Source organism: Amblyraja radiata, chromosome 16 (assembly GCF_010909765.2).
Source record: "Amblyraja radiata isolate CabotCenter1 chromosome 16, sAmbRad1.1.pri, whole genome shotgun sequence".
NCBI lineage: Eukaryota > Metazoa > Chordata > Chondrichthyes > Rajiformes > Rajidae > Amblyraja > Amblyraja radiata.
In genome coordinates, this window is record NC_045971.1 from 25,348,431 (window position 1) to 25,358,891 (window position 10,461).

General features: G+C 45.7%; 1 pseudogene; it reads right to left on the reverse strand.

Annotated features, from left to right (window-relative positions):
* Positions 1-684: 684 nt before the first annotated feature.
* Positions 685-793, reverse strand: LOC116982358 (annotated as a pseudogene).
* Between the last annotated feature and the right edge of the window lie 9,668 nt (positions 794-10,461).

Below are 10,461 nucleotides of genomic sequence, written 5' to 3' on the forward strand. Positions count from 1 at the left end.
TCGAAATGATCACCATTAATTTTAAGAGCTCATATTTTGGCCCTCTGTAAATCTTTATAATGTAAGGGTCTGAATTATGTGGCTGGAAACCATATGTTGCCAATATTCTTGCTACCAGTCTGATGGATGGTTTATCCTCATGTCAATGATTTTGCTGTATGCCTCTATTAAGGTTGTAACCTCTGTTGGCAAAGTTACTGACATGAGGAACTGAGTTAATGGTGAACCCCAAATAATCCCTTTAGTTTGAAGGCTTTAATTTTGATTTAATTGGATGGATAATGAATCCTAGTTTCCAAATAATTGTTAAGTGGCTGTTACCGTTTGTTCAGCCCGTCCTAAGTTTCCACACAATTAGTATGTCATCCAAAGAAGCCATTACCATTGTGTGGCTGGTTGTCATATTTTGTAAATAACCTAGGTGCTAATGTAAACACATTAGGTAGTGCTCTATACTGCTAGAGCTGAGCCATCCAATTAGATAAAAATAACGTCCGTGGTCACCTGTTATGGGTACTGAAATTGTAAGCATCCTTCGAATCAATGCTTGCCATTTTCGTTCTTAAAACGAATATACTTAACAATAGAAAAGGTTTCTGTTCTTAAAACGAATATATCGTTTTATTTATTTTTCACTTTTTAAAAAAATTTATTTTTCTTTAAATCTTTTGTATTTATTTATTTATTTATTTAATTTTATAATATATGGTCCCTAGATAAGGGACATATCAGACATTTAAACTGATAAGAACAGATATTATACTTGATCTTAGCCAAAAAGCCGAGATCTGATCTATGATTGATGCGTCAAGCGCCATATCCTATTTTGTTAGGAAGGGAATGCGTAGATAATAATTCTTCCTTTGCAATGCAGCTAAAACCCCATCTGTTGCTGATGTCCAGTGTCTGTATCCCATATGACATATTTGGTAATTGGTGATTATGTCTGGATACGAGTAGATCGGCATCTGGTGTTCCATATCGTGTAGAAACATCAGCAAATACTATAGCCCAATATCCATTTGGTGTTCTCCTCCAAATTCCTCTCTCGATATATCAGCTGGACTAGAAGATTATGTGTTGTAAAATTCTATTGTGTATCCCCGGATACTGTTTAAGATATGAGTGTCAAAAAGTTATTTATTCGATGTCTTCTCGCACCAACCTCCTTGCTTCCTTCTGGTTTTACTGTTTTCTTCTGGATCCCCGAGGCCGTGTGTTGTGGGTGTACACATCTTCCAGCATAGGGGCGATACCTTTGAGGATGATGTTTGGACGTTTAGATGAGCTCCAGTTTGGCTTCATTGTCCAACTCCTTGACCTTCTAGATAGGTCACCCCCAAATAAAAAGATTTTGCTAGGAGGTTTCGGGTTTACACAGGCCCGCGTCAATCCCGGTTGGATGTAACCAGATGCATAAATTGATTAGTTTAGTACATTCAGGGATTTACAATCCCCGGTGGCAAGTGACAGCTATGGTGTCAGCTAATGTTTGCCCCTGCAGTAGATAGAAAACATATGGTCTATGCTGGCTTCTAACCTGGTTTGTAGATCTTTCCCAGTTAGCTTTACTCACAGCTGTACTGTTGTTCCCCCTGAAACATAGACAGACATTCCCGTGTGACTTCCCAGATGGGAATGGAATTTGTCAGTAAATTTTTGGACTGCTAAATCCTTCAGTCACAACATAAGTATTCCTGTATTTCTATCAGGAAAGGACCAATAATGCACTCTATGTACTTTGTGACTTAGAAAAGGCATCACCTCATTGTTACAGCTCTTACATCTGTTTACCTGTCCAGGGTTTGCCCTAGACTTGACCCCAGCACTCTTCTGACAGAAGAGTCTACTGGGGAGAGAGAAGCATGATTATAGCCCTATAGAAAAGGTGCTGCTTCCTTCTCCCTGAGTCTGTCTTTTCCTCAACCACTTCCCTGCAATAGTAGAAGTGAAATACAGCCCTGTATAAGGTGCTGCTATGGGACTTACCCACTGGAGGATTTCTTCTTGGACCTGCATCGCTGCAAAACGGTATGTTCTCGCAGGTGCAGGCCCCGCAGTGCCAATGCGATGCAGTGTACACGGTCACTGTGCCGCCTGTATCCCCGTTGGCCTGCGGTGCTCCAAAGCACGGTGCAGTGCTCACAGTACTGAGCCGCCCGTACTGCCGTTAGCCTGCGGTGCTCCAACGCGGTTCAGTCCCTCGGGGAGCTGGCCGCTCGCAAACCGCAGGTATGGCAGTTTTAACGCAGTGCAGTGCTTCCCGCACTGTGCCGCTCCTTCTCTACTTGGGCCTGCGGTGTTCCAACGCGGTGCAGTCCTCTCGGGGAACTGGCCGCTCGCGACCCAAGCCCAGCGGCTCCAACGCGTACTCAGTGCTCTCGGGCACTGACCGCTTGCCGCTATTTTTAGTGCTGTGGAAAAACCCAGCACCTTCCAGCCCCTCGGACCCATGTAGTATAGGTCCGTGGGGCTGTTGTCCGAGCCGTCGGAATGACGGCTCCAGAATGCTCCACCGCTGTCGGCGTCCTGCTGGAGCTGAAGTCGGCTCCGGCTCCCGTTTAAGGGAGATAGTGGTGCCCTCCGACCGTTGCTGGCTGCCTGCAGTTCTGCAGACTCTCCCCAGCCAGTTTTCATCAGCCTGCCTGTAAAAAAGGTAAGTCAAGAAACTAAGTTCTCTTACCTTACTTGTTGCAGGTTCAACCCTGCCGTTTGGGAGGAACGTCCTCCCCTCGTAATGACTTGTTCACAATGCGTGTAGCGATAATGACACATGTGCGTACTGGCGGGTTCTTCATATAGTCACTCACGTGACTCCGAAGTAAAATCCAGCATAAACAGTTAGAAATGACAAATATAGTGTTGTATTCTCTGAAAACCAGAAATATGTCCTCCCGTTTTCTGTAGAACTAATTTTCTATATCATTTCATCGGCTTATCAACAGTACACATAAAGTACCCTGCAGTGAAATCGCTCCGTGATTTAGCAAGAGCTGTTTTAAGTGCTTTTCTCAGCACTTTAAAGCAATTTGAGGAGGAAGGTTCATTTACTGACTAGTTCCAGTTATTATAAAGTGCAGAATTGAATTGATTGAATAAACAGCTTATGTAAAAGAAAGTTAAATCTACAATTCACATCTTCACCAATAATAAAATATGATGAGCGTGAGGATGGGCTTTGGAAGTTGGGACCAGAGTTTGATGTTTACTTGGGGATTTAGGGATGAGACTAGTGGATGGAGTGGGGTTTAGCACAGTGGTGGGTGCGGGTTGTTTGAACAGGATGGCCTGTATAAGATCATAAGATTATAAGGTCATAAGTGATCGGAGTAGAATTAGGCCATTCGGCCCATCAAGTTCTCTCCGTCATTCAATCATGGCTGATCCATCTCTCTCTCCTAACCCCATTCTCCTGCCTTCTCCCCATAACTTCTGACCTGTACCAATCAAGAATCTATCTGTGGCAAAGAATTCCAGTATAAAGAGAGAACTACAGTGGCTGGCTTATACCAAATGATAGACTCAAAATGCTGGAATAACTCAGCGGGTCAGGCAGCATCTCCGGAGGAAAGGAATAGGTGACATTTCGCGTCGGAACACTTCTTCTGAAGAAGAACCCATCTGAAGAGGTTTTCTGACCCAAAACATCACCTATTCCTTTCCTCCAGAGAGTCTGAAGAAGGGTTGTGACCCAAAACATCATCTATTCCTTTTCTCCAGCGATGCTGCCTGACCCACTGAGTTACTCCACCATTTTGTGCCTATCTTCGGGCTGTGTCAGGAGCCTGAGAGGATTTCCAGTCCCAGGGTAGGACATGTTCACATAGCATGGTACTAAAACATGCTTGTTCAGAATGGATAGGCAGGGGCTTTCCCCCCCTGTAGTGTAGGGTTGAGGGGTGACCTTTTAGAGGTGTATAAAATCATCTGGATGCAGATGATACTAAGAAAGGTGGTGTTGTGGATAATGAAGTAGATTTCCAAAGTCTACAGAGAGATTTAGGCCATTTGGAAGAATGGGCTGAAAGATGGCAGATGGAGTTTAATGCTGATAAGTGTGAGGTGCTACATCTTGGCAGGACAAATCAAAATAGAACGTACATGGTAAATGGTAGTGAATTGAGGAATGCAGTTGAACAGAGGGATCTAGGAATAACTGTGCATAATTCCCTGAAGGTGGAATCTCATGTAGATAGGGTGGTAAAGAAAGCTGTTGGTGTGCTAGCCTTTATAAATCAGAGCATTGAGTATAGAAGTTGGGATGTAATGTTAAAATTGTACAAGGCATTGGTGAGACCAATTCTGGAGTATGGTGTACAATTTTGGTCGCCCAATTATAGGAAGGATGTCAACAAAATAGAGAGCGTACAGAGGAGATTTACTAGAATGTTGCCTGGGTTTCAGCAACTAAGTTACAGAGAAAGGTTGAATAAGTTAGGTCTTTATTCTTTGGAGTGCAGAAGGTTAAGGGGGGACTTAAAATGATGAGAGGGATAGACAGAGTTGACGTGGATAGGTTTTTCCCATTGAGAGTAGGGAAGATTCAAACAAGAGGACATTACTTCAGAATTAAGGGACAGAAGTTTAGGGGTAACATGAGGGGGAACTTCTTTACTCAGAGAGTGGTAGCTGTGTGGAATGAGCTTCCAGTGGAAGTGGTGGAGGCAGGTTCGATTTTATCATTTAAAAATAAATTGGATAGGTAAATGGATGGGAAAGGAATTGAGGGTTACGGTCTGAGTGCAGGTAGATGGGACTAGGGGAAAATAAGTGTTCGGCACGGACTTGTAGGGCCGAGATGGCCTGTTTCCGTGCTGTAATTGTTATATGGTTATATGGTTATATCCACTCTGATATTAGCTATCAAATATTGACTCAAACATATCATGCATGATGAATTTCAAGGTAAGGTAAATGGCCGCAGACTTTTTCCCAGGGTGAGGGAGTCTAACTCACTAGGGCAAACATTTAAAGGGCATCTGAAGGACAACCTTTGAACACAGAGGTGGGTATGAAATCAATGCCAGAGGAGGTAGTAAAAGCAAGTACAATTACAATGTTCATTAGATTAGATTAGATTAGGTTAGATATCATTTATTGCCACACAGCCAGGCTGGTGGAAATTTGGGTTGTCTGCAGCGATACAATAATAAAGAACACACAACCACAATAAAACTGTAACACAACCATCCACCACAGCATTCATCACTGTGGTGGAAGGCACAACATTTGGCCAGTCCTCCTCCATTTCCCCCCCGTGGTCAGGACTAGAGTCCAGAGTCAGTCCAGGATCGGCTCTTCCTCACCGGAGACCGCGGCTTTAAGTTGTTGTAGGCCGCAGACCGGCGGTCAAGATTTAAGTCCCCGCCGCAGCCAGAAGCACCGTAGACTGCAGGGCCGGCGGTCGAAGCTCCCCTCCAGGGGTGATGGTAAGTCCATGCCGGACATTATTTGGACACGTACATGGATAGAAAAGATTTACAGGGATATGGGCCAGTTGCAGGCACATGGGACTTGGTCACATTGGCACCTTGGTGGGCATGGATGACTTGTGCCGAAAAGGCTGTGCTGTATAACTCTATGACAACATCCAACGACACATGCCTTAAGGTGATGTCCCACTTGGGCGACCTAATTGGCGAGTTTAGAAGAGTTGGAAAAATGACATGTTGAAGACCTCCTTCGACTATGTAGAAGACCTCCTTCGACTATGTTGAAGACCAGCTTCGACTAGCTACGACTAACTTCGGGAAAATTGGACACCGAATAGTGGAGAGTGAAGACGACCTCCTTCGATCTCCTTCGCCCTCCCTTCAACCTCCCTTCGACTACGATGAAGACTATCTGCGACTACCTTCGACTACGCTTGATTACCTACGATTAACATGCCAACCTACTATGACCTACTATGACTAAACCTACGAGTAAAAAAAGCATCAATTTTTTCCATGGTGACCTTTGTTTACTCACGGGCATTTTTCAACATATTGAAAAATACGCCGCGACCTAGCTGAGGCCTCGAGTACATGGAGTACACTCTTGAGCATGAAGGAGAGTTACGAAGACCTCCTACGACCTTGTGTCGACCATGCTGCGATTATGAGTCGATGGCAAACTCGCCAGAACTCGCGGATTAGGTCGCCCAAGTGGGACAGGCCCTTTAGATTCCTTGCATTCAATATAGAGGACAATGCACCCATCAGAAGTAGAAAAAATATCATTGGCACGAGCTTGTTTATTGACCAATCCAATGAGTAAAAATAAATCTTCTATTTCCATTGAAATCCTGTGTTAAATTGTGGGGATTATTATAGAAATAATCCCTTGTATATGTGTCGTTGTCCAGACCATCAACATACAATAAAATTTGGCTTCAATATTCACAAGGAAAACATGCAGTTTTTATATGATATTTTGATATTTATACCCTGCCTTGGAAACGAGCTTGACAAGCATAAAGAAACAGTACTAAAATCCAGAAGACAAGAGTGAATAAAAAATAAAATATAAGCAGGAAGCATGAAACTGGAGAGGATGCAAATGGAATAATTGAAAGTTAAGAAGTTAATAAAGAGATTGCCAGTCTCTTTAAATAGGTTGCTTTCTCAGAGATTGAGACTGTAAAATAAATAATGAAAGTTTATTTTATATATAAGGATATTATGCTATATTATATATATCTAAGAATTATTATTTATAAATGAAATATATTATCATTATATAATACAGGGATATTATATAAATAATATCATAATCATGATATGTGATATATTTAGTTCAGTTTCTTGTCACATGTGCCAAGGTACAGTGAAAAGCTTATTTTTGCCTGCTATCCAGTCAGCAGAAAGATTATACATGATTACAACAAGCCATTCACAGTGTACACATACAGGATAAAGGGAATAACATACAGTGCAAAATAAAGTAGAGTCCAATTAAAGATAGTACGTGGGTCTCCAAAGAAGTAGTTGGTAGCTCACGACCGCTCTCTCTTATTTGAGAGGATGGTTCAGTCGCCTAATGACAGCTGGGAAGAAACTGTCCCTGAATCTGGAGGTTTTTACTCTTTATACACAGGCATCTCCCTCTTGCCTGATGGGAGAGGGGAGAAGAGGGAGTGACCAGGGTGAGACTCATCCTTCATTATGCTGGTGGCCTTGCCGAGGCAGCGTGAAGCGTATATATCATCTAATCTCATAATATATGATGCACAAAAATCTCTTCACACAATAGAAGGCACCATAATAATAGTGGAAAATCCAAGGGTTATGGTGAGCGAAAAAGATAAAACTATCACGAGCAATAAAGAAAGCATGCTGAGCAAGACTAATGGGACGAACAGAAAAGCTGAGTAAAGAAATACTCATCAGGCTGTGGAGATGCACGAGATGAGAGTGTCCAGCTTTAAGTTTCTGGGCACTCACATTTCAGAGGACCTCACATGGTCCACCAACACCGCTGCGCTGGTCAAGAAGGCACAGCAACGACTGTTCTTCCTGAGGACATTAAAAAAGACTGGTCTGCCCCAACAGCTGCTGACAACGTTCTACTGCTGCACCACAGAGAACATATTAACGTATGACATCTCTGTGTGATATCTCAGCTGCACGGAGGCGGAGAGGAGAGCTCTTCAGCGCGTCGTCCACAGAGCGCAGAGGATCATTGGGACAGAGCTACCAGCCTTGGAGGGCATCTACCACACACAGTGCCTCAGGAAGGCCGTCAGCATCCATAAAGACTCATCACATCCCTGTAACGGACTGTTTGAACTACAAGTGCACAACCTTTTATCCGAAAGCCTTGGGACCAGACACTTTTTTGTAATTCGGAATTTTTCGGCTTTCGGAATGGAAGATTTTTAGCATAGATTTTAACGGCTGGCTCAGTGGTAGAGTGCTCAGCTCATATCCGCAAGGTCGCGAGTTTGCGCCTCGATCCCGGCAGTTACTCGATCGCGAGTTTGAGTCTTCAATGTAGTTTTTTCTTGCAGAATAGGAGAGAATAGGGAGGGTTAGGCTGGGATCATTCTCTGCGAGATGATCTTAGTGCGGGAGACAAGTGTAGGAGAGGTGTACTGACTGTGTGGGCAGAACTTTGGAAGTGATTGCCCACCATTCTCAAAAGCCGCTGTGTCTCCCTGTCCCTCCAACTCCAGAGGAATCCGCTCCCCGATGGGCCGCTACGGCGACAAGTGGCAGTTCGCCCACAGCCCGAGCTGCGCCACCCCAAGAACAAGATGTACCTTGCACACCATCAGCTTCTGCCCCTACGGGGAGCGTGTTCCTCTGGAGTTGGAGCGGGGCTGGGCTGGAGTTGCTGATCTGGGATCTCCGTGCTTGCAGTGGGCCTGGGGGTCGGTGTCCCGATGAGGGGGCGCAGCTCGGGCTGTGGGCGAACTGCAACTTGTGGCCGTAGCGGCCCATCGGAGAGCGGCTTCTGGTGGTCCTGACGTCTCTCAGCTCCTGTCCAGGGGGGTGGCCGGAGACGTCAGGACCAACAGGAACCCGCTCCCCGATGGGCCGCTACAGCGACAAGTGGCAGTTTGCCCACAGCCCGAGCTGCGCCCCCTCATCCGCAACCCGGGTTCCTCTGGAGTTGGAGCGTGGCCGGGCTAGAGTTGCTGCTGGCTGTGAATCTCTGGGATCTTCGTGCTTGCAGTCGGTGTCCCGTAGGTCCTGACGTCTCCAGCCACCCCCCTGGACAGGAGCTGAGACTGTGAACTGTACCGCCCTTGCCCCCTTCCTCTGCAACTGCAAACAACCCCACTCTCCTGCTCACCTGCAAGGGCGGTACAGTTCCCAGTCTCAGCTCCTGTACAGGGGGGTGGCCGGAGACGTCACAGCCCGAGCTGCGCCCCCTCATCCGCAACTCCAAGAACAAGACGTACCTTGCACACCATCAACTTCTGTCCCTACGGGGAGCGTGTTCCTCTGGAGTTGGAACGGGGCTGGACTGCTGCTGGCTGTGGGTCTCTGGGATCTCCGTGCTTGCAGTGGGCCTGGGGGTCGGTGTCCCGTTGGTCCTGACGTCTCCGGTGACTGGCACTGACCTGCTGGCATCGCCGACGTGAAGACAGTGCAAAGCCCCCGCGCCGGTGCAATGGGCGGGGAGCTGGAGAGGGGAGGGAAGGGGTCACACACATGGCCGGGAAGCAGAGGGGTGTAGGTGGGGTGAAACTGAAGGGAGCGACAATCTGCTGCTGCATGCCCGCTGAGTTAAAAAGTTCCCACGCAAGACTCACGATACACTGTGTATCGTGTGTCTACCGTGGGATCTTTTTAACTCAGCGGGCAGGCAGCAGCAGATTGTCAATTATTAACCCTCCCGCGCAATATACCCTCGCATTCTCTTTTATGAATGGGGATTTAGTTCCCCTTTCTTCAGGGACCAACCGGAGGTTCCGCTGTCACCTCTGCGGGCCGCCCTCGGTGAACGTCTTCAAGGACCTTTCTTCAAGTGCCGAAAAAATGTCCGCTATTCGGAGCTTTTCGTTATTTGGAATTTCGGATAAAAGGTTGTGCACCTGTACTTCCCTCCGGCAGACGTTACAAGGCCTTCTACGCCTGTACCACCAGACTCAGAAACAGCTTTAGTCCAAGAGCTATAGTGGCTCTGAACCGGCCTGCTGAGTGCCCCCCACCCCCCCTGGACTGTCTCCCTCGGATGGTCACGACTCACAGCTTATTTATTTATTTTACTTTTCTTTTTCATCGGTTGGAGCTGCATACTAAATCTCGTTGCACTGACGTGCAATGACAATAAAAGATATTATTATTATTATTATTATTATTATTATTATTATGAAGACCTCCATTCCGGGATGTTAATGGAATGGCTGCGCAGAGAATGGAATCATCATTGTGATCTTCCAAAAATGCTCCAGTTTCTGGAAAGGCCACGATAAATTGCAAGAACCTCAAGATAGTGTTCCTATTTTTGTAAATGGTAAGAGAACGCAGTTAGGCCAACTATTCTGACATTGGGGAAAATGTTGAAATCCATCTTTAAGAAAGTAGTGACGGGACATTTGGAAAATGACAACATATTCAGAGTCAATACTAGCATGGATGGACGATTAGTTAACCAACAGAACAGGGAGAATTGGGTTAGATGGGTCAGTTTAAAGCTGGCAAGCTCTAACTATTGTGTAGGAAAGAATTGCAGATGCTGGTTTAAATCAAAGATTAACACAAAATGCTGGAGTAACTCAGCGGGCAAGCAGTATATCTGGAGAGATATGGGTGACGTTTCGGGTCGAGACCCTCTTCAGACTGATATCAGGGGAGTGGGTGGTATGGAGATAAAATGTAGTCAGAGACAGTAAGACTGGTGGGAGAACTGGGAAGGGGGAGGGGATGGAGGAAAAGGGCTACAAAGTTAGAGAAGTGAATGTTCATACCACTGGGTGTAATGGCCATTTGGCTTGTTTTATGTGTCATTAACTATGGCATGTGTCTTTAA